Genomic DNA, 25291 nt, shown 5'->3' with positions numbered 1-25291 from the left:
GGGGGAGACTTAGGGTTAGGCCCCCGGGAGGGTTAGGGTTAGGCCCCCGGGAGGGTTAGGGTTAGGCTAGGGGGAGGCAGGGTTAGGGTTAGGCACCCCCAGGGGGACTTAGGGTTAGGCACCCCTCAGGGAACTTAGGTTTAGGCAGCGGGGAAGGGGGGGGTTAAGGTTAGGCACTTGGGGGGAGGTTAGGGTTAGGCACTCCTAAGGAGGGTTAGGGGGTTAGGCTAGGTTAGTAAGTACTTACCTATCGACGATCGGGATTTCCAGCGCTGTCGGGCTTCCGCTGCTGGGAACTCGGCTTTTGTCAGCCAGGCACTGCTGGGAATTGAACCGCCGGCCATGCCATTCCATAACAACCTGGGGGGGGCACTTGGGCCATCACATTTCTGCATAAACATGTCTATGGTGTCTAAATACTCGACGCTTGTGTGCCTGGTGTTTTGGTGCCTGGGCACAATCTGTTGATATGTGTGTACTACAGTATTTGTCGATGGTATGCAAAGTAAATAGTATACAAAAGCGGATTCAGCAAATGTACTAGACAGCGCGCTATTTAACCAGAGGTTTGGTTTATTGTGTAGCAGTATGTTTGTACAACATTACTCACAGTTACATACACACAGTATCCAGGATGTAGCAGAGCTTGAACAGAACATGCAGAGCACCAGCCTGTGATCTATGTGCTTAGCAGTGCATACTGTATATAACCCAGTGGTATGCCTTTCAGTATGTATAACAGGCTATATTGCAATGTCTCTCTGAAGCTTTGTGGACCACACCTGTATTATGCTACAGCACTCTAACACAGTAACAAAATGGCTCCATGCATGTGCAGAACAACAAACGGCAGCCATTGTGGTAATGAAAATATGCTTCCCTAAAGGAGCATCATGGAGGTAGTGCAGTAGCGAACTCCGTATTTCAACATATGGGTCAATTCAATTAGAGACTATTTGGTTTGCCTTGTACGTAAGTGCAGCCATATGCCACACTTATGGTAGTTACAAACAGGTAGATTTTTGTTTTCAGCCCTATGGGGCTGTTTACCAAAATCCACAAATCAGGAATGAGTTTCGGGCAGACTGATATGCTTTTACCAACATTTCCATGCTATTTACTGCTGCACTTCACCCCGATTACTTCTACTTCAATCAACCCTATTAAAAGAAAATGGAAATCCTCCTTGTTTATTAGTATGAGATTCCCAGCTCTACCATCTTATTATATTGCACATAACAAGTGAAATGAAGAAGTTTTCTTATTCTCAGAGATATGAAACAGAATACATTATTTTGTACTGGACATCTTATTTTGAATAAATGTAATGTGATCAATGAAAGATTGTATAAAACAAAACAAAAAATTAAGGAAAACAAAAACCCACAAACTAAAAATAAACTCATTTTACATGGTGAAAACTGAGGGGCTGATCTGAGTCAGAATGATATCTTAGTACTCACACAAATGGTGAGTAATAACATACTGCACATGTGCAGAGGCAGATTTACGCATTTGTGCTCATCTCCAGCCTATTCTGAGTTGGACGGATTTTTGCTGGATCTGTCTTTCCGTGAAATGGGTGTTTTAGGGCAGATCGCACAGAACCGTTATGACTTGTGGTGTGAGAATGTCATGGGAGTTTTAATTGTACAGTATCTTGAGATCCGTGCTATTCTGAGTAATGCATATGTACAAAGTAAGTCTATTTCGATTGATCGCTTGATCCAGCATGGGGCTGTGCAAGTGACATAACTAATGATAAGGCTGTGGACAGAATAACAGTGGAAAGAGTGGCTTTGTGCTTGAAGCTGGATGAATCATCACATTAGCCTTTTAGAAACACGTATTAGTATAAAGTAATACATGAGGCTCAGAATCATTCCCTTAAGGTGGGTACACACCTAAGCGATATATCTGTAGATCAAGTGATCTGTATATTTATCTGCAGATGATGGTCGTTCATACACACTGAAAAACCATCATCTGCATGCTGCAGTGGTCCCGGTGGCCAGGGGGCGTGCCTCGCCTCCCTCCCCTCGGCTGCCGCTGTGTGTGTACGGGTGATCTGCAGACCGCCCTTACACACCTGCCGATGGAAAGATATGTCTGCAGACATATCTATCCATCGGCTGTGCAGCGCAGCCAATGTGATTTGTCTGTGAACGATGCTGTTCACAGACATTTCGCTGGTACACACTGGCCGAAGTGCGTCAGATATATAAGCCGATCGATTGATCGGCCAATATATCTGTCAGTGTGTACCCAGCTTAAGTGACCAATCAGCTGTTTAGGACAGACACAGTACAGTAATTCACAGCTAACATTTATTTGAACAGCACTTCCATTGAGTATGTTAAAAAAAATTTTTTTTTAAAACTGAGTAATATATGTAAATAGGCCCTATATGTAAATAAGGCTAAGTGAAATTACAGGTCAAACATTCTATATACTGTAGTATGGATTAAATGGATTAAGGGGCATAGGGTTATTCTTAACCCATAGATACATTGGGTAAATACTAGTTAATGACTTAGGGACCGATTCAGAGCCACTTGCAAGCGTTGTGCCCACGCAAGCGGCCCAATGGTTGTCCACTGCACATGCACTGCATCTGGTGTGGGCATGCATGAGCCCCGCTGAGCGACTGAAGTTCAGATGCTACGGGGCTCATAGCAAGACGGGGCGGCTGTCGATGTTGATTGACAACTCACCCCGTTTTGTGGGTGGGTAGCCGGACAAACATAGCCGGATGTCAGTCAGCCCTCTGTAGGAGGGCTGACTGACATCACTACTGATGTCAGTAGTTTACTCCTGCTCTATTAGAGCAGGAAGTCCACTCGGGCTTGTGGCAGCTAGACCCTACCCCAGGGTCTTGTTGCAAGCCCGATGGTTGCGATAATCACGACGGTCTCCTGCCCGCTCGCACAAGCTGTAGGTGGTCACCCACAGCTTTGCAAGTGGCCAAAGACCCCCCAAAAAATGTCCACATTCAGAGCGAGCGCCCACCAGCAGCGAGCAGCTCTGAATCAAGGCCTTAGTTCATCAAGGGTCAGGAGTCAGAAAAATAGGATTTTGCAGATAAAAAGCAGAATAAAAGAAATGCAAAGTGAAATCAAGTGACAATGGGAGGCAGGGATATTTAATGAGGAGATGAGCATAGACAAAATGACGAGATACAAGTGTGACAGTTTAATCTAGAGATGAGTGCAGATTCCTGTGTTTTGGTTCTAAATTATTGTCGTCTTTTTGGATTTAGCAAAAAAACACTGCACTGTTTTGGGATTTCTTTCAAAATGGATAAAAACACACATGTCATTTGGACCTGTTTTTGTTCCTACAGAATCATCAACATCAATCACATTCATTTATTTTTTCCTGGCAGCAACGTTTTCAGGAGAAACTAAAGCAGGAGACAATGTGTCATGTGACATTTCAGCTGAGAACTTGCTTGCAATAAGCGGGTTTATCTTAAGATCTGTGTCAGTTGTAAAAAAAAGACATTATATACTATAAGACTTAAACCAAGGATCTATCATGATTGCTAACATGTAGTCGTCCAATTGCAAATAAAAAACTTGATTACAAATACAAATACAATATACTTAAGGCCTTATTCAGGTCCAGATGGAATTGCAAAGCTGCAAGGAAAGAGCTGTGCAATACTGTTCAGCAGATGCTTTCTGACAGAAATAGCGATCCCAGTGCAGTGTCCATGCACAGGGCCGGATTATGGTCTGTGGGGGCCCTTGGGCAACAAACATGTGGGGGCCCCTATTAAATGTGACAATGGGGACCCCAGTAGTGTCAGTGCCCACAGTGGTAGTGCCCCGTATGCAGAGCCCAAAGTAGTGGTGCCATTTGTGCAGTGCCCCCTATGCAATATTCCCATTAGTAGTGCCCCCAGTAGTCATGCCCCCTGTGGTTGTGTCCCCAACAGTAATGCACCCTGTATAACTACCCCCAGTAGTAATACCCCTGTAGTTGTGTCCCCAATAGTAAAGCCCACCTGTAGTCATGCCCCCTGTGTGTGCCCAATAGTAATGCCCTAGTAGTAATGCCCCCTGTATAAATTCCCTCAGTAGTAATATCACTTTAGTTGTGCACCCAGTAGTAATTCCCCCTGTTGTAGAGGCCCGAGTAGTAGTGCCCCCTGTAGTAGTGCCCAGGTAGTAATGTCCCGCCTTCAAGTAGTAAAGCCCCCAAGAGTAAATCCCCCCAATATTAATACCCCCTGAGTAATGCCCCCAGAAGTGGTGCCCCCAATAGTAATGCCCCCCACAGAGTAATGCTCCCCCCTGAGTAATGGCCCCAGTAGTAATCCCCCCTGAGTAATGCCCCCAGTAGAAAAGCCAATTGCACTTGAATAAAAAAAAAGCTAATACTTACCTTAAGCCCCGCTCCCATCCATGTCCATTCCGCCCAGCTGCTCCTCTGCACTATGGGAGACACATCATCATGTCTCTCCCATAGTGCCCTGCGTGAGCCGGAAGTCTGAGCTCACGAATGAGCTCCAGTTTCCGGCTCCGGCTGACACTGCGGGGAGGGAGCCAGGCCCCAGCTGGTTACAATCAGCGGGCGTCTGGCAAATAATGCCTCCCTGTGGTGCCGGGGTTAGGTCGGCTGGAGGAGGCAGAACTGGTTCCGTCTCCTCTGGGTCACATTAACCCTGATGGGTGTGGGGGCCCTTCAGGAGTGGGGGCCCAGGAACGATCGTCCCTGTCGCCCCCCTTAATCTGGCCCTGTCCATGCAGTAGATGCTGCCTCAGCACCACCAGCCAGTCTTAGTAAGTTTCATCTCACTTAGGCTGGCAGTCTGTAAGGCCAGGAAATCTGCATCCACCAATGCAGACCTTGGCCTCAGCACTCCTGGAAAATAGGGGTGACTTTCCCCTGTCTTTAGGGAACACTGGCCAGGCATGCCCCAGCTCTGCCCCCAAACTTCACAGCATGTCAGTTATGCTGCAACTTCGGGGATCTGGGTGCAAGATCACAGGATCCATACTGCACATGCGCAGAATGATTCCTGGGAATGCACAGTTTTCCAATAATCTGACGTGAATCAGGCTTTTTTGAGGAAATGCTTAGTTTCATGTCCTCCTTCAACTTCTCTAGTTGCTTTTCCAGTAGTTTAAACAAGGGAAGGTCCTGACGCAGACTGGCAGTGCCTGAACTCACTACACAGTGTACAATTCAAAATGCTTTCAGTAGTTTGAAAAAAACTAGGAGTAATCTCCAGTATGCTGTAGAAAGGAGGTAACTTATCCCCCTCTTTCTATCTCATGGGTTAACACTAGTTTTACCAGATCTATCCTCATACCTCCCTTTACCGACAGGGGTCAATTGACCATTGGCTTTTTCCTTCCATTGTTGACTCATTTCAAGTTTCAATTATGCTTTCGGCAATACTAGTGTTAAACTGTATGTTTCTAAAGTTTATGAGGAATATGGGTAGGAAAAATGAATAACAATTATGTACACTGAAAAAAAGTAACTTTGTTAAGATGCACAAATTGTTATGAAATACAATAAGCTGTTTTGAAAATAAGAAAAAACTAAGAACAAAGAACAAGAAAGGATGACACTTTTATCATAAATTATAAAGAAGTATGCAAGGCACTACCAGATGAGGTTTTTTTTTACTTACACATGTCTTCACATTTTTTGTAAACTTTTATTTGGCATGTGTTGCAAACATATTTTATACAGACATAATATTTGTTTTTATTTTGGTTACAGAATCCTTTTTAACACCATCTGTGTTTCGCTGGTCTTCCTGAGGTAGGATCATCAGCTGGCCCTTGCTTTCCAGGAGCCTATGATCAAGAATAACAAAAAGATTATGCTAGTTCTGCAATGACAGCCTTGATATCTTAGTGTTTGTCACTAGCTTGTAGATTGTATGGGCATTTATCATAGCTAAATCTAAGTCATTATAAAAAACATGCATGGGCCAGTGCCTTGAAGAAGCAAGTACATTATACTTTCATGTTATCTGCTATACAACTCAACACCACATTTTGTGTCATTGTAAAATTACCGTTTCATGAGTCTTTTTCTCCTTAGCTTCTGTTAGGATCTGTGGTTAGAAGATCATTTTAGTTACTATTGAGACACTGAATTTATTCCTGTCTTTGTGCTGATCACATGTGTTCAGTAATTAACTGTCTGCTTGTTTGCAGTATCTGCTGCTAATTAATTGTCTTGTCTGTGTGCACAGGTCAGCTGCACACTGGTCTGTCATTAGGGAGGCTTAAAGTGCTTCCTGTGATTGGACCTTGTATCTGTTAAATTACAGCCAGCTCTTCACTCCTTGCCAGTGATAGAGTTACTCATGCTTCCGGTTGTTCCAGTCTCCTGTTTGATCAGTTGAGTACCTGTGTCCAGTTTAAGTATTATTCACTGCCGTTTGTTCCATCCAGGTGGCACGGTCTGCATTCCATCTGCTGTGTGCTGCTTGAGTCATCTCCTCCCTCAGCCACATGTGTCATCCCAGCGGTTCAGAGTACACTTCTGTCCTGGGCACATGCCAGAGTCTGGCGGCTAGTGTCAACCCAGCAACACTAGTCGCATCTCTGCATCTCAAGAGTGCAATCCAGCCCACCGACGCCAGTGTCAACTCAGTGACATTGGTAGCATCCCAGTGTTCTAGGTGCGTAATCCGGAGCACTGACACCAGTGTCAACTCGGCAACATTGGTCCCATCTCAGAGTCTTTTTCACAGTTTCATTAAGAGACTCACCAGCCCTCAAGGGTGCTTGAACAGCCCAAAGGCTGCATCTCACCTTCGGCCCACAGGCCTCAACTAGTAAAAGCAAACCAGTCCTCAAGGCTGCTTCAACAGCCCACAGGCTGCGTCCCACCTTCAGCCCACAGGCCTCAACTAGTAAAAGGTACCCAGCACTCAAGGCTGCTTCAACAGCCCAAAGGCTGTGTTTCACCTTCGGCCTGCAGGCCACTACTAGTAAAAGCAACCAGCCCACAGGCTGCATCTTACATTCAGCCCACAGGCCTCAACTAGTAAAAGCAAACCAGTCCTCAAGGCTGCTTCAACAGCCCACAGGCTGCGTCCCACCTTCAGCCCACAGGCCTCATCTAGTAAAAGGTACCCAGCCCTCAAGGCTGCTTCAATAGCCCAAAGGCTGTGTTTCACCTTCGGCCTGCAGGCCACTACTAGTAAAAGCAACCCAGCCCACAGGCTGCATCTTACCTTCAGCCCACAGGCCTCAACTAGTAAAAGCAACCCAGCCTTCAAGGCTGCTTCAACAGCCCAAATGTTGCGTCTCACCTTTGGTCCACAGATCACAACTAGTAAAGGCAAATCAGCCCTAAAGGCCACTTCCACAGCCCAGAGGCTGCACACTCCCTCATCCCCCTGGCCATGGCTAGTCAATGCAAATCAGCACCCAAGGCTGACAATAGACTTGATCTTGCGTGATTAACCCTGAGTTCCTAACATTACCACTGGCCATATAGATTGACAGAGGTTAGTCATGGAAGCCAGACAGAATCTGAAGCAAATCCTGCAGCCCAAATTCAGGTGTTAACCCAGAAGTTCCAGGAACTTTCCCTTAAAGTTGAGGAGACACAAGTGGCTCCCAACCACCCTATGGTTCATGAACCCAAACTTAATCTGCCTGACCATTCCTCGGGGATTTGTAAGGGCTTCTTAAATTTTAAGGAAAGCTGAAAGCTTTATTTCAAGCTTAGGCCACAATCCTTGAGTTTCGAGGTTCAGCAAGTTGGGATCATAATTTCTCTCCTGCAAGGGGATCCACAGGCTTAGGCTTCTGGTCTACCCTCCACCTCTCCTGTCCTTCAGACCATGGAATCTTTTTTCTAAGCTCTCGGACTACTATACAATGACCCAGATAAGGCAGCTCTGGCAGAGACAAACCTTCAGTCTCTGAGACAGGAGAACTGGGCAGTGGAGGACTACTATACAGAGTTCTAGAAATGGGCCGTGGACTCTGGATGGAATGACCCTGCTCTGCGTAGTCAGTTTCGATTGAGTCTGTCAGAACAGATTAAAGATGTCCTGGTTTAAAATCCCTCTGCAGGTACTTTGGATGACATTATGAGACTGGAAATACAGATTGAGCAATGTCTCTGGGAGTGCAGGCTGGAGAGGAACCTGCGGTCTCAAGCTCCCCATTCTTCTTTTTGGGTTCCTTCTTCAGAACATGATGAACCAATGCAGTTGGGAGCTTTCCGTCTTCCTGCAGAGGAAAAATGGAGGAGGTGCACACAGGGATTAAGCATGTATTGCAGAGGTAAAGGACTTGTGGCCCAACTCTATCCTGTCAAGTCGGGAAAAGGCAAGGTCTAGATGGTAGTGGAGAGTTACATCAAGGCCTTGCATCCATCTCTCCTAGGAATTCAGTTATTTTCCCCACCTTGCTCCAGTCTTCATATGGCCAGATCTCAGTCAGCTTTTATTGACAGTGGGGCCGCAGAGAATTTTATGGACCAGACATTCTTCGAGACCTTGGGATTATCTCGTTAACCCCTGGATAACCCAGTTGCTATTGTTGGGCTTGATGGCAGGAATCTCTCTTCTGTTCCTATTTCCTTCTGGACGCCACCCATACAGTTGACCATAGGAGCCCTTCATCATGAAGTACTGTACTTTCTTCTCCTCCAGTGTCCGATGGCTCCTATGGTTCTGGGTCTACTGTGGTTAAAGGAAAACAACCCAGTTATCCAGTGGCATACTGGACAGATTCTACAGTGGGATTCCTCTTGTTTCAATTATTGTTTATCTCGTCCTGTTCATCTGGCCGAAGTAGTTTCTTCAGAAACTCCCTCGATTCCTGCTACATATCGTGACCTGGCAGAGAATTTTTCTAAAAAACTGCCAATGTTCTACCACCTCATCGGTCCTTTGACTGTGCGATTGACCTATTACCTAATTCCAGACTCCCAAAGGGTAGGCTCTATGCATTATCTGTCATGGAACATCCAACTATGCAAGAATATATTCAGGAAGCCCTGGAGAAGGGATTCATATGGCTTTCCAAATCCCCGGTGGGTGCCAATTTCTTTTTCGTCCAAAAGAAAGATGTTTCTCTCCGGCCCTGCATTGACTTTTGTGGTCTAAACAAGATCACAGTGACTCTGACCTTGATTTCAGTCCTGTTTGACCAGTTATGAGAGGGATCAATCTTCTCAAAGATTGATTTATGTGGAGCCTACAATCTCATCCGCATTCATGAAGGAGATGAATGGAAGATGGCTTTTAACATGCACTCACGACATTTTGAATACCTAGTCATGCCCTTTGGTCTATCCAATGCCCCTGCCGTCTTCCAGGATTTCATTAACAAAATCTTGAGGGATTTCCTGGGAGTCTTCGCAGTCATATTTGGGTGACATCCTCATCTTCTCCAAGTCTGTGGGACAACATCGACAACACGTGAGATGTATACTGCGCATGACTCTTGAAGAATAATCTGTACACCAAATTAGAGAAGTGCGAGTTTGAGGTGGAGTAGATACATAATTTCCTACATAATTTCCTCTCATGGGTTCTCCATGGATCCAAATGAGGTGAAGGCTGTATTAGATTGGGAACAATACACATTTTTAAAGGCCATACAGTGATTTTTGGGGTTCTAGAAATATTATCACCAATTTATTAAGTACTTATCTACTATTGTTATGCCCATCGTATACTTGACCAAAAAAGGAGCGGATGTCTGTAATTGGCCTCCCAAAGCCGTACAGGCATTCAATCAACTCAAGGCGGCTTTTGTGTGTGCTCCTGTCCCCTGTCATCCCAATCCTGACCTTCCTTTTGTAGTGGAAGTGGACACTTCTGAGGTTGGAGTAGTAGCCATATGTTCCCATAGAGATTTGAGAGACAAACTACATCTATGTGCCTTCATTTCATGGAAAGTCCAGTCTGCAGAAAGGAATTAGGCAACTGAGAACTTCTGGCCATCAAGTGGGCATTCGAGGATTGGCACCACTGGTTAGAGGGGCTAACCATGTGGTGTCAGTATTGACTGATCAGAAGAATCTGGCCTATGTCGAGTCTGCCATAAGGTTGAATGCCAGACATGTGCGATGGTCTCTGTTCTTCACCCATTTCAATTTTACCATCAACTTTCAGCCAGGGTCTAAGAATGTGATGGCAGATACTCTTTTGCATAGTTATTCTGTGGAACAGTGTCCGAATGATGGAGAGGAAACCACCATTCCCTTTGCTTGGATTAATTTTGCCATGACAATAACCTTGGCAGACTCTCTCAGAAGGTGTCAATAGGAAGCTCCTCCAGAAATGCCCCATGGCTTAGTTTTAGTTCTGGAGAGGTCTCGTAAAGCTATCTTTAAAGATTTTCACTCGTCCAAGGTTGGGGGTCATCCAGGTGTCACCAGGACTCTAGAACTGATGTCACACTCTAGTGGAAGTCCATGCCTCAAGATCTTCATGAGTTTGTGGCAGCTTGTGATGTCTGTGCTAGGAACAAAACCCTACATACCTCTCCTACGGGTCTGTTGTGTCCATTATCTACTCCTCTCAACCCATGGACACATATTGCAATGGACTTTTGTGGTTGATCTTCCATCTTCTGCTCATTGTACAGTTATCTGGACCATTATCGACAGATTTTCAAAAATGGTGCATTTCGTTCCTTTTGGAAAATTACCATCAGCCAAAGAACTGGCAGTACTTTTTTCTCAGCATGTCTTTAGAACACATGGGCTTCCTTTGGACATTGTTTCTGACTGCAGTACCCAGTTTTTTGCAAAATTCTGGAAATGCTTTTTTGCTGACCTGGGCATTAATGTCAGCCTGTCATCAGGATATCATCCACAGACCAAAGGTCAGACAGAGTGGGTCAATCAATCTCTGGAGCAGTATCTCAGCTGCTTCATTGCAAAATGTCCGAACAACTATGAGTCTCATTTGCCATTTGCTGAGATCACTTACAGTACAATAATTCTCATAACTCTTCATCTTCAGTGTCTCCATTTTTCTGCAATTTCGGAATTCATCCCAGGAGCAATTCTTTTGAGTCTTCACCAAGTACAGGCCCTTCATCTTCATCTATTTCCAGACTACGATCCATCTGGAGGAAAGTACATCAGTCCCTTTGGTAGGCATCTGGTCATTCCAATGGCTGGGCAGACAGACACCATAGCAAGGGCTGGGCAGACAGACACCATAGACCTTGCAGTCTGAAGGTGGGAGATTTGGTTTGGTTGTCCAATAGGAACATCAATCTGCACCAAAGATCACAAAAATTGTGAACAAAGTTCTTCAGGCCATTCAGAATGATTGCTCAAATTAATCCTCGGGCTTTCTGTTTATATTTACCCCGGTCTCTCAAGATCATTAACACTTTCCACTATTCTCTTCTAAAGCCAGTCTTCCTCTCCACCAGATACTCTCTCAAATGTTCAGTCAGACCACCACCAGTTCTTGTTCTGGGATGCAGAGAGTTTGTTGTTAAAAAAGTCCTGGACTCTAGAATTTCCAGAGGCTGTCTCCAGTTTCTTGTACACTAGAAAGGATGCGGACCAGAGGAGCACTCCTGGATTCTGGAAAAACCATTGCACGCTCCTATCCTGAGGAGAAAGTTTTTTGAGGACCTTCCAGACAAACCAGGGTCTAGGGCAGGGGTCTTCAACCTTGGCCATCCAGCTTCTGTGTAACTACACATCCCAGCATGCTCTGCCACCTTTTTGATATAACAGCATGCTAAAACTATGGCAGTACATGCTGGGATGTGTAGTTGCACAGCAGCTGGAGGGCCAAGGTTGAAGATCCCTGGTCTAGGGGTTCCTTAACCCCTTGTCAAGGGGGAGGGGGTACTGTTAGGATCTGCAGTTAGAAGATCATTTTAGTTGCTATTGAGACACTGCATTTAATCCTGTCTGTGTGCTGATCACATGTGTTCATTAATTAACTGTCTGCCTGTCGGCAATATCAGCTGCTCATTAATTATGTTGTCTATGTGCCCAGGCCAGTTGCACACTGGTCTGTCAGTAGGGAGGCTTACAGGGCTTCCTGTGATTGGACCTTCTATCTGTTAAATTACAGCCAGCCCTTCACTCCATGCTGGTGATAGTTATTCATGCTTCTGGTAGTTCCAGTCTCCTGTTTGTTCAGTCGAGTACCTGTGTCCAAAAGAAAATCAAATGGGATGCGCTATCACGAGAGAAGCTGGTTAAAGGGGTGGTAATGCCCTTAAATGTCAAAAACAATAAGATACAGAAAAAGCAGCACTTAAAGTTAAATGATGGATGGTTAAATTTGAAACAGTAAAATAACATTTATTAATAAAAAACATAAAAATATATCATGATTGTTGAATATTGTGCCAATTATAAAAAGTAGCAAAGTTCCAAATAAATTGATCCTTTGTGAGGTATATGAAATAGAGTTTCTGTTCCTGTATGAAAATAATATACTGTAGGTAGGACCTAGGACTCCTTCCACTGTATCCAAATTGTGAGAATGAATGAGCAGCAATGAGGTAATGAGCACATAGGTTTCACCACAGTCTATAGCATCAAAAGTGCAAAAGATTAGGCTGTATATATTGTAATCCACCTATAATGTCTCCAGCACTGCACTCAATTAGAAAGGGAAGTCCAAATAGTAGTCTAATAGAACACAGGAATAATGGAATTGTGGTTTCAACGCGTTTCACTGGGTAAATGCACACCCAGCTTCTTTAGGAGTGTAGGATCTATGTGACAAAGGGTGCTTTAAATACCCTAAGGTGATTAATTAATTGGCAACACATGAGATACACATTGATATAAAAAAACATCAATCAAACAAAATTGAAAAGCTTGCATATAGCAAAGAGGAGGCAGTCCCAATAATCCGCAACACAGAAGAACCAATTATTAAAATGAGAAGTTAAAAACAATTTCACATTATCTAGTAAGAAACAGTATATTTACGGGGAGTCCCGATGTCAACTGACCTTAGTCTGTTATCTGGTTGGCTATGAGGAATAGAGAAAGTCCAGATCTCGGCAATGTTGTCATATGATCAACTATCATGTGACACCGCAATGTTACCCGACTGTGAGAGTCAGCGGGCACATCACAGTGCATCGGCGGTCACTGTCTGTCACGTGTTATAACTTCGACACGTTACCCAGTTTGTCCCAGTCACCTGACCACATGAAAGCTGGTAATAGGTCTAATGGGAATTGTATCATAGACTACAATTACTGACAGTTCATCATTTCAAATCATGTGATGCTGTGTAACATGACTGAAAACCAATTTTGTCAAATATCTCTTAATTAGGAAAATATAAAACTGTGGTTCCCAACACTCCACGTTCCAATCATGTGACAAGTTTATTTAAATATTATCACATGATTGGATAATAAACAATTATATATAATCATTACATATAATACAGTCAATTTAAAAATTATTAATTTCACAATTAAGAAGGTAAATATAATATCCAGGAGAAATATATTCAGATCAATAAATTTATGTACATACTAACATCAATTGTGATGGTAAAGCTTAGTGATATACAGGGCATGTATCGATAGCTGTTATATCAATATGATACAATATAAATCATATTATTAACAAGGCCCACTAGGGTAGAGAGGGAGGAATATATTGATGTTAAAATTATCTACATATAAATATAGTAATAGAGTTCTAAGATTCTTTCTCATAGTTCAGTAAAGTAAAATATGATTTAATAATTTTGATTACTACTGTATCTCAGTAATAACATCAACATGATTACCTACTAAAAAGATAAAACACAAATTCTAAATACCAAAAGAATGTGTGCATTAGAATGAATCGGATTCTTTCGGTCATAACACATTAATGCAGATAAAAAAAGAAGAAAAATGGTGTATTGAAGATGTATCCCCTACATAACATATGGATATGGTGCACCCTATATTCAAGAGACAGCTATCTTCAGGATTATGTGAAACACATTAATCACAGAATTATACCAGTGTCCAGTTTAAGTATTATTCACTGCCATTTGTTCCATCCATGCTGCATGGTCTGCATTCCATCTGCTGTGTGCTGCTCGAATCATCTAAGCAGAAAAGTGTGTATCTCTGCACTTAGACGCATGTGTCATCCCAGCAGTTCAGAGTGCACTTCTGTCCTGGGCACATGCCAGTGCCTGGTGGCTAGTGTCAACCCGGTGACACTGGTGACATCTCAGCATCTCAAGTGCGCTATCCGGCACCAACACCAGTGTCAACCCGGTGACATTGGTAGCATCTCAGCGTCCTAGGTGTGCAATCTGGTGCACTGATACCAGTGTCAACTCAGTGACATTGGTAGCATCTCAGCATCCCAAGTGCGCAATCTGGCACACCGACGCTAGTGTCAACCCGGCGACATTGGTAGCATCTCAGCATCCCATGTGCACAATCCAGCGCACCGATGCCAGTGTCAACTCAACGACATTGGTAGCATCTTGTTCACATTTTCATAAAGAGACTCACCAGCCCTCAAGGCTGCTTCAACAGCCCAAAGGCTGCATCTCACCTTCGGCCCACAGGCAACTACTAGTAAAAGCAACCCAGCCCCCAAAGCTGCTACAACACCCTAAAGGCTGCATCTCTCCTTCAGTCCACAGGTCACTACTAGTAAAAGCAACCCAGCCCAAAAAGCTGCTACAACAGCCCAATGGCTGCATCTCATCTTCGGCCCGCAGGCCAATACTTGTAAATGTAAACCAGCCCTCAAGGCTGCTACAACAGCCCACAGGCTGCATCTCACCATCGGCCCACAGGCTGCTAGTAGTAAAACCAACCCAGCCCTCAAAGCTGCTTCAACAGCCCAAAGGCTGCATCTCGCCTTTGGCCCACAGGTTTCAACTAGTAAAGGCAAATCAGCCCTCAAGGCTGCTTCCACAGCCAAGAGGCTGCATCACTCCCTTATCCCTCTGGCCATGGCTATTCAATGCAAATCAGACCCCAAGACTTGATCTTGCATGATTAACCCTGAGTTCCTAACAGCTTCATCAATGATGACTCCTGTATGAAGAGTACTGAGGATAAATATGTTCTTGTTGACCTTGCCCTGTTAAAATGTCAATTTGGAACTCTCATCTGTTTTATAGAGAATGGTGGTGTGCAGAGGATCTCAAGCATTTTTTCCCAGAGGGGGGTGCCTCTCTCCTTGCTCTGTTTATGATACCAATGATACTAGTGCTCTACTTTCTCAATGCTTTAGTCAAATTCAGGGATGTAAGGTAACAAAGTTGTCAGTTGTGACATTCATCCCCTTATCTATAGAGGGTTCTAATAAGTGCAGAGCAACATGTTCCCCAAGACTTCTGTCATCTGGTCTAGTTTCATCCTTGCTGAGATAAAGAAAGCCATTCAAATGAGTATGTTATTGGTAACAATAGTGGTAGCCAGCTCCTGCTATGCAGCTGTCTGCAGGATTTTACAATGCAGTAAGTGTCTCGTTAGTACATAGACCACTGAGTGACTTGAAAACAAAACCAGAGTGCACCAAACTCAGCAAATTGTGACTTGCACACGGCTGCACTGTTGCAGGTCAGCTCGGCCCTGTTGGTGCGGTCTGTCACTTCGCATCTACAAGGAAACGTGCTAGGTGCAACAAAGTAGAAAATGCGCTTTTTCAGCACCACAGAGATATTTGGGAAGCTAGAGAGTGAGTTATTCTCCTCCAGACATAATATATGGAATTGGAAACCAAAATTGTGTAGCACGTGCAAGCAAGTCTCTTCTTTTGGTAATGTATATGTATAAATTAGGGATGTGCAGGCTCGGTTCTACTCGGTTCCGTTCGGTTCTTTTTACCGAATCTTATTGGCTATCCAAAACTCGTGACAGCTGAAACCCAATAAGATCCGGTAAAAAGAACCGAACGGAACCGAGTAGAACCGAGCCTGCACATCCCTAGTATAAATGCAGATAAATGCAGGCTAATTCCATATAGAAGGTCTCTTTTAGCAAAAATATATGGTTTATCTGCATCAGACACTGTATTAGGTTACAAAACAAGCATTAACAAACAAAATCATCAAATTGTTTCATTGTTACTGCAACAAAACATAGGAGCAGTTATTTGACCACTCCTTTTAAAGAGAGGCAACAAAGCTAAAATTTGATTTTCTATTGGTTTTTACAAAAACATTTTATCACTTTTTTATACAATTGCTCAAATTATTAAAAGCAATAAAATGTTTTAGCCATAAGTACCTAAATAACAGAGCAGCGACACTTCAAAATTTAAAAAGGGTCAATTGACCACCCAAGGTAAACCTAGTGTATGATCAAATATGAAGAAAAGAAAGATATGTCATTAGGTGATGCAATAAAATTAAAACATAACCTTTATTATATGCATGTAAAATACATCAATATTAAATGTTGAAACAGTGAATATAAAAGATAGTATTGTGTTAATAGAAAATAAAATAATTTGAATTAAAAAAATTCTGGCCACTAGAAGCTCTCCTGATGACCTGATTTGTTATATTTGAATGACTAATATAGATCCATATTGTAACATAGAAACAAAAATAAACACAAGTACTTTTTTTCCACATGCGTAAGTTTCTATTTTCAAAGGTTCTGGTTTTTAATATAGATATTATTTATATATGTTTAAAGAATCAATATTATCAGGGAATAAATATTCTTCTCTCAGTAATTTCATATGTGTCAAAAAACAAAGTATCCAAACTAGAAAAGATTATATTTTGTGTCTGTTATAGGAAATCATCAGGAAGACCAATATCTTGCCTATTCTTATCTAAATTAACCCAATGAGTGATTCCATTGTGTCAGACACACTAATAAGTTTATCTAATAAAATATTATGCTCCTTTACTTATCGCTGTAATCCTATAGATTCAGCAATATGTTGGTGGGTTTATTTTAAAATATATAAATCCCTCTTAACTGCATTTAGTTACATATGCAAGGAAACTGCAAATTACCTTAATAAAGATATATGTACATATTACAGTAGGTATTGCAACCCTGCTTTTATTATGTGGGAACTTATTATTACAGGATGTCCATCCTGAATATGAAATGTTTATATCAACATCCCTCCATGACCATACTAATATAAGGAACATATTTGTACTACCTTTAGGGGAAGCATAAACCTAGATTGCCCTATGAGTAATAGATGATTACTGACAAAACATACTGTATGGAGCAGAATTAAACACATATAGCTGTTTCTCTTATATGGTGCAGATTATAATATTATTAATGCTGGTTATTTGATAGAGGTAATGGCTTTATCCTCTCTCTGTCCCTTATTCCTCCTAGAATGTAATCTATATATCATGCAGTCTTAAGGTGGGTACACACCTGACAGATATATCTGCAAATGATGGTCGTTCATACACACTGAACGACCATCATCTGCATGCTGCAGCGGGTCGTGATGGCCAGGGGGCGGGTAGGGGGCATGGCCTAATTGCAGAATGTTTGGCAATGCACTCTTTGAAAAAAAACAGTTTCGGCACTAGGGAGGGGTGCGCTGTGTGTCCCCCAGCCTGGGCGCACAGCCAAAGGGGTGCATGATTAGCATGATCGCTCCCCCCTTTGGCATAGGAGACTGCTCAGGCTGCTGCTCTACCAGCCTTGAACAGTCTCCCAATGCAGCCCAACACACAGCAGCATGTGTTGGGCTGCTGTGGATGGGGTGCTGTGCCAGACCCAGGTAAGTAGTACCCGCTCATGGCTCCTCCCCCTCTCTGCTCCCCTGATCAGCTGATTGCCCATACACACTTGCCAATGGACAGATATGTATGCAGACATTTCTATTCATTGGCTGTGCAGCACAGCCAATGCGATATGTCTATGAACGACATTGTTCACAGACATATCATCTGTACACACTGGACAACGGGGGCATGATATATTGGCCAAACAATTGAATGGCCAATATATCGGCCAGTGTGTACCCAGCTTTAGAGTTAATCCTCTTTTAAGTGGCTCAAGATAAGAGATAAAATAGCCTGCATTCAGCCACTTCACCCATATGATGTGTTAGCATGCTGTATCATAAATCAGACCAGGGAAAATGCCCATCTTTGGCTGTTTCCCCGTATTATGTCATCATAATGTTAGAAGGGGATATTCATATTTCAATTCCCCTTAAAAGAATTTTTTGTAACTAGATCCCTCTCTCTCACTGTGTTTCCATCAATAGACAGGAAACATAGCCTCCGGGGGACAGTCCGTATCTGACTGCTATCCTGAGACGGTTCGTGCTACTATTCACAAGGGGACTCTCATTATGCTGCATATGTGGTAATCAAATCTCACTAACAATATGGTCATTCTCTGTTTAGTATATTGATATTTTGTTAAACATAGGTCTCAGGTCAAGCTCCATGCAGATGGTAAAAGGTGATGCACATTTCACTGAATAGCTTTCTCAAGGCAAGCTGAGTGCTTGGCACGTACCGGGTTTTATCCTGGACAATCTTAAAATGTCCAATCCTTAACTACCAAGTTATATACTAATTTGTCCAACCCAAAAATGTGATTCTCAAAACATCAGTTAAGGTATCATAGTATTTGGAGATCTAATAAGGTATAATGTAATCTTTACCTCATCAGGACTGTGTTATCTATTTTATATTAGTTTAAAGCCCTATATAAAAGGATAATTAATTCTTATCACTAACCATATGTTGTTATCAAAAATTAATTAATAGAAAACATTATTTTGAAAAATAAGATAATTATAATAATATTAAATGTATTTCGGCTAAAATTTTCAATAAAAGTGTATGTATATATATGCTGTGAGCTTTAAACCTTGATAGCATACCCTGAGTTTAACACTAATGTGATGGCTATGTCCATGTTATAATTCTGAGCAATAGAGTAGGGACTTGCAGTAAAGTGGGGTCCCGTGATTGGGGCTGCAAGCTTAAATGCTTTGATCAATTCATGAACCAAAACCCCACTGTTTATTATGTTTATTATTATTATTGTTAGTTATTTTGGTGAGTGCAGAGCCCCTGTGATACATATATATATATATATATATATAAAAAGGGGGGGTGGATTCGGCGCCAGTGAATATTAGTGACAAGTGTGAACAATTTAAAATGTTCGTATAAATAATGCGGATAGGCCCAAATAGATTTATCTAAAAGGGTGTCAGCTCCTTATCAATAAAATGTAGTATTGGTGAAAATACTACTAAAAATTTTTAGAGAAAAAGGGGAGATTGACTTAGGGCGACAATACCGCTATTAACATATATTGAAAACCAACTTATAGTCTAAATAAAGTGCATATTATTGACACATTCACATGTAAAATATTAAATAACTCCAGTTTAAAACCAAACACTAATTTAAAAGCATAAACCCTGCCATTAATATAGGCTAAATAGCATTATATCATTCAGTTTAATGGTTAGTGAAAGTGCTTAATGCCTAGAGTGCATAAGTGAAAATAAATATATATATATATATATATACCAATATATAAATAAGAGATAATTTATTCTAAACACAAAAAGTTCATGACAGATGGTTCCCCCATGCACATTGGGGCAAACCTGATAGCATAAATACAATAAAAACAAACACAATAAATTAGTAAAAGATGAGGAGAAAACTGCTTATCTGATTAAAAGATATAGAGATTCTGCATAAGTCCTTAGGGAAAGAGCTAGGTCCTATCAGGTTTGCCCCAATACCCTTTAACAGACAGATGCATGCTGGTGCTGCTGCTTTGAGGATGCAGGTGCGGCTACAGCCCACACAATGCACAAAGACAGAAAAAAAAGGAGATTTTTTTATTTTTTGTGGAGCGCACTTTGAGGGTTACACCACCCTTTAACGGTCAAGCCAACTGGCCCTTTACTTATGACACAGGTGTACACTTGGTGCTGCTGCTTTGTTGATGCACGTGCAGCCACAGTGCACACAATTCACAAACACAGAAAATAATTCCTCCACCATTCTGTCAGTGGTGACAATATCATATTCAGTGACAGTAGACATGTCAGAAATTGTTGGCACGTCCTTCAGTCCGGACCAGATGTCCAAACCGGCCCTTGACTTATGACACAGGCGCATGCTTGGCGCTGCTGCTGTGTTGATGTTTGTGCGGCTACTGTGCATACATTTCGCACACAAACACAGAAAAAAAAGAATTGTTTATTTTTTTTGGAGTGCTCTTTGGGGGTTACACCACCCTTTAACAGACATATGTGACACAGGCGCATGCTTGGCACTGCTCCTTTGTTGATGCACGTGCAGCCACAGTGCACACAATTCACAAACACAGAAAATATTTTTTTATTTTGTTTGTAGTGCACTTTGGGGGTTACAGCACCCTTAAATGGTCAAGCCAGCCAGCCCTTTACTTATGACACAGGCGCACGCTTGGCGCTACTTTGTTGATGCACGTGTGGCTACTGCGCACACAGGGCCTGATTCAGAGCCGAATGCTCTGACAAGAGTACTGGCTCTGAATCAGGGCCATCCTACCTATTATTGGAGCGGCCTCCTGGCCTCTCGCATAGCTGTGGGTGACCACCCACAGCTTATGCGAGCGGCCAAAAAGATGGTTGCGATGGTCAAGACCATCGTGACCATCGGGCTTGCGATGAGACCCTGCGGTAGGGTCTCGCTGCAGCAAGCCCACGAGTGCTTTTGGCTCTATCAGAGCCAAAAGCACTCCCACTGACATCACTAGTGAAGTCAGTGGGGCCAGAGCCAGACGGTAGGCGTTCCCATGGGAATGCCTCCGTCTGGGTAGCCACGCCCCCGGCATGCCCACCAAAGGGGGCGTGCTGTCACTCACAATCGACAGCACGCCCCCTTTGGTGTGAGACCCATAGCGTATTCGGGTCTCGCGCATGCACACGATGGAGCTCCCTGCATCATGCGCATGTGCACTAAGGCAACACCGACCCGCTTGCGAGTGCTCATTGCTCACGAGCGGGTCTGAATCAGGCCCACAATTCACAAACACAAAAAATATTTATTTTTATTTTTTTTGGAGTGCACTTTGGGGGTTACAGCACCCTTTAATGGACAAGCCAGTCGGCCCTTTACTTATGGGACACAGGCGCACACTTGGCGCTGCTCCTTTGTTGATACACGTGCAGCCACAGTGCACAAAATTCACAAACACAGAAAATAATTTTCTATTTTGTTTGGAGTGCACTTTGGGGGTTACAGCACCCTTTAACGGTCAAACCAGCAGGCCCTTTACTTATGACACAGGTGCACGCTTGGTGCTACTTTGTTGATGCACATGTGGCTACTGCGCACACAATTCACAAACACAGAAAAAATATTTCTTTTTTTTTGTACTTGGGGGGAGCACCCCTGATGGACAGAGCACCCCCTGGACAACACTACAGCACCCCTTTAGGACTGGAACACTGCACAGGACTTTGGAGTGGACACAGACCCTATGGACAACTGACTGCACAACACAGTCCAGCCAGCCCCTATGGACTTTGAAGGAGTGGACACAGCCCCTATGGACAACAGCAGCACAGCACAACACAGCCAGCCCCTATGGACTTTGAAGGAGTGGAAACAGCCCCTATGGACAACAGCAGCACAGTGCAGCACAGCACAACACTACACTGCACTACACTACACTACACAGCCAGCAATCTCCCACCCTCCCTCTTCACTGTCCACAGCCGAGTGAGAAAATGGCGCCGACGTGGTTACCTTATATAGAATCCAAAACCTGCGAGACCCAGAAGGTGGAATGATGATGTTTTGCCTCAATTTCATATCCGAGTCAGGCGGGAAAAGTCGAGCCTGACTTGGATCGGCCTCGGATTTGGGGGGCTCGGGGGGTTCGGATTTCAGAAATCCGAACCCGCTCACCCCTAATTATATATATATATATATATATTTATTCGTATATTATATCATATCAGTCTTATATGTAATGATGTGATGACATATATGCATACAGTATATAAAAATTAAATAAAATGTAGTGTGAATATATAATAGTTGTTTAATGTGAGAAAATAATAACTCAGTATATGACTGATATTTCTATATAGTTATTAAAAATCCATTCTCTCATAATGACATTGTTAAAAAAATATTTCTAAAAAATTAAATACATAAATAAACAAAAAAACACAAACTGTGATATTGTGTTAAAATCATGAAAGTTTAATGCAACATAATTTAGTGATTACTAAAATAATCTGTGTAATCCACATGTGATACTGATAGTCTATCATTCTCAATATAAGTTAAAAATAGTAAACAAGAAAGTATTGTGCAGTCTAAATAAAATTTACCTAAAAACAATAACACTATACTTATAATAACTAGTGCATGTGATTACTATGGAAGGTATATATATATATATATATATATATATATATATATATATATATATATACAAAAGTTGTTGTATAGCTTCAATGAGATGATAGTATACAACAATTAAATTGATTTCTGCAAAAGTTGAGGTTCATAATTAAACTTCTGCCATATGTGTATGTTTATAATACCATCAAGAGATAATTTTAATGTATACTGTATGATGATTAGTATCATTCAAAGTTAAGAAGTTTGGATGTTCATATTTTATTGAAAAAATTGTTATATTCATCGAAAGGGTATCTACAGAAAGATATTTATACACCACTCACAAAAATTAGAATGAATATCTCTCTATATTGATGAAGAGTTGCCAATGGCATCTCCAACAAAGTGGTCTATCAATTTCAGAGAAGATTTTAATACCATGAACATGGAAAATAAAGATGACATAATTATCTCACCCTATATTCCAATATGATAGTGTATATTCTAATATTAATAGGAGTATATGCTATATCCATACTTTCATATATTCAGAGTCCCATCCTTTTATTCCATTACCTTAGTGTAATACAGTATGATACAGTCCTACATTAAAATTAAAGTGGAAAGTGAATTGAGCATGAGAATATGCATCAAGCGCATACGTATATACATAAACATGTATACATATACACACACACAACATTTTTATTGTTTAAAATAGGAAAGAGGAACTCAATTATATAGGATGAAACAGTAAACATTAAAAGAAGACTAAAAAGCTAAATCGCTTCATTCAATCCAAAAGGAGACATAGTATTTATTAATTTAATTTATTCTATTCTCCCCCTCCAATATTCATGGTCACTTTTTCCACTCCAAGAACTTTAAGATCTTTTGGATTATCATGATGGTATCTTAAAAAGTGTTTTGCTACTGGTGTTAATGATTTCATTCTCTGTTGATTTTGTGCAGAGTTTCGGATGCTGTTTACATGTTCCAGTATTCTTTTAAATGGTCTTTTGGTTTTATCTATGTAGTTTTTTCCACAGGGATACTCTAGATCAGGGGCAGATCTAGACATTTCTTTTAAGGGGGGCATATTAAGAATTAATCCTGACTCCTCCCCTCTTTACTTATTCCTCCTCCCACTTCCAATCCTGCCTCCTCCCATTTTCAGGCAGTGACTGCACATGTGCAGCTGCCATTGCCATTAGCCTCCACCTGTTGATTTGTGCAGTGTAGCCCATTGGCTACAGTGGCTAATGCCATCTTCATCACATTCCGGCAGCATCGCATCCCCTATAGAAATCTATGGTGGAAGCAGCTGCCTGCAGGAATGGAGGGACCGCAGCAGGTATCAAAGATGCCTGCTGCAGTCTCTCCTTTATGCATCTGGGTATAATTTCATATTTGCAGTTAACCCACAAAAATAAATGTTTTCGGAGATATAGCAGCAAATATAGAATGATAAATTGGCCCCTAAGAATGGAGTAGGATACATCACTCTGAATGACTGTCAGGCCAAGAGGTACTGTACACACATAATTTATCCAGCCAGAGGTTAATAGCAATAAAAATGGTTTCCAAATGTGATAGGCTGTTTCTCCCTCAAGCACAACACCAAGAGCCATGCTGGAGCTATTAGCAGTACAGCATACAGTGTGACAGGGTAACAGGGCTGCTCTCACATAGCATAGTGTGACAGGGTGACAGGGCTGCTCTCAAACAGCATGCAGAGTGAAAGGGCTGCCTTTATAGAGCATAGGAGTTTGACAGGGCTGCTGTCCAGATTATCTTCTCTATCAGTTGGGTTACTGACCACTGTGCCAGGCTGCAGGGGCTTCACCAGGAACTTTCCCTCCATCCATCTCTCCTCAACCATCCACCAGTGCTCAGCTGTGGGATTGCTGACTTCTCATGGTGCTTGCAATGCCTCATGGAATTTGTAGTTTATCTTTTACTGCTCAGAGTCTGAGAAATAAAAGATTTACTACAAATCCCACATCACTCCTCCTTCTCTGGCCATGTGGATACTGTACCTTGGGCTGACAGCTGACTGCCTGCCTGCTTGTGACTGCCACGGCCAGGTCTCGACTGCTGCCCACAGCTTACAGCATGCCTGGATCTGCTCTCCAAGAGTTACACTGCTGCTGATACAGGTCAGGATAAGTAGGTGGCTGAGCTGGGGCTGTATGTTACAGGGGGCAATCCCACTTATTGCCCCCCTTGGATCTGCCACTGCCCTAGATTGTATATGACACCAGCAGTGTTGCAGTTGATATAATCTCTAATGTTTCAGATTTTTCCATACCTATCCTGATATGTTTTAGTAAGAGACATATATTTGCAGGATTTACATGTCCCACCCTTTTATTCCATCACTTTAGTATAATATGGTATGATACAGTCCTATATTAAAATTAAAGTAGAAAGTGAATTGAGCATGTGCATATGCATCAAGCACATACATATATACACCCACATACACAACATTTTTTTATTTAAAATAGGAAAGAGGAATTCATTTATATAGGGTGAACCAGTAAACATTACAGGAAGACTGAAAAGCTATTCTCTTTATTCAATCCAAAAGGAGATATAGTATTCAGAAAAAAATAATTTTTGCCTCTCTCTGTAATAGTAATTTATTCCAATCTCCCCCTCTAATAGTCATGGTCTCTTTTTCCATTCCAAAGACATTAAGATCTTTTGGATTACGATGATGATATTTTAAAAAGTGTATTACTATTGGTGTTAATGATTTCATTCTCTGTTGATCTTGTGCTGAGTTTTGGATGCTGTTTACATGTTACTGTATTCTCCTGTTAAACAGTCTTTTGGTTTTACCTATATAGTGTTTTCCAGAGGAACACTCTAGATTGTATATGACACCAGCAGTGTTGCAGTTGATATAATCTCTAATATTCCAGATTGGTCTCGACTGCTGCCCACAGCTTACAGCATGCCCGGATCTGCACTCCCAGAGTTGCACTGCTGCTGATA

Source organism: Taudactylus pleione, unplaced genomic scaffold (genome assembly GCF_031769625.1).
Source record: "Taudactylus pleione unplaced genomic scaffold, aTauple2 ptg000083l, whole genome shotgun sequence".
Classification (NCBI taxonomy): domain Eukaryota; kingdom Metazoa; phylum Chordata; class Amphibia; order Anura; family Myobatrachidae; genus Taudactylus; species Taudactylus pleione.
The sequence above is the reverse complement of the archived record's forward strand: the minus strand, read 5'-3'. Positions refer to the sequence as shown.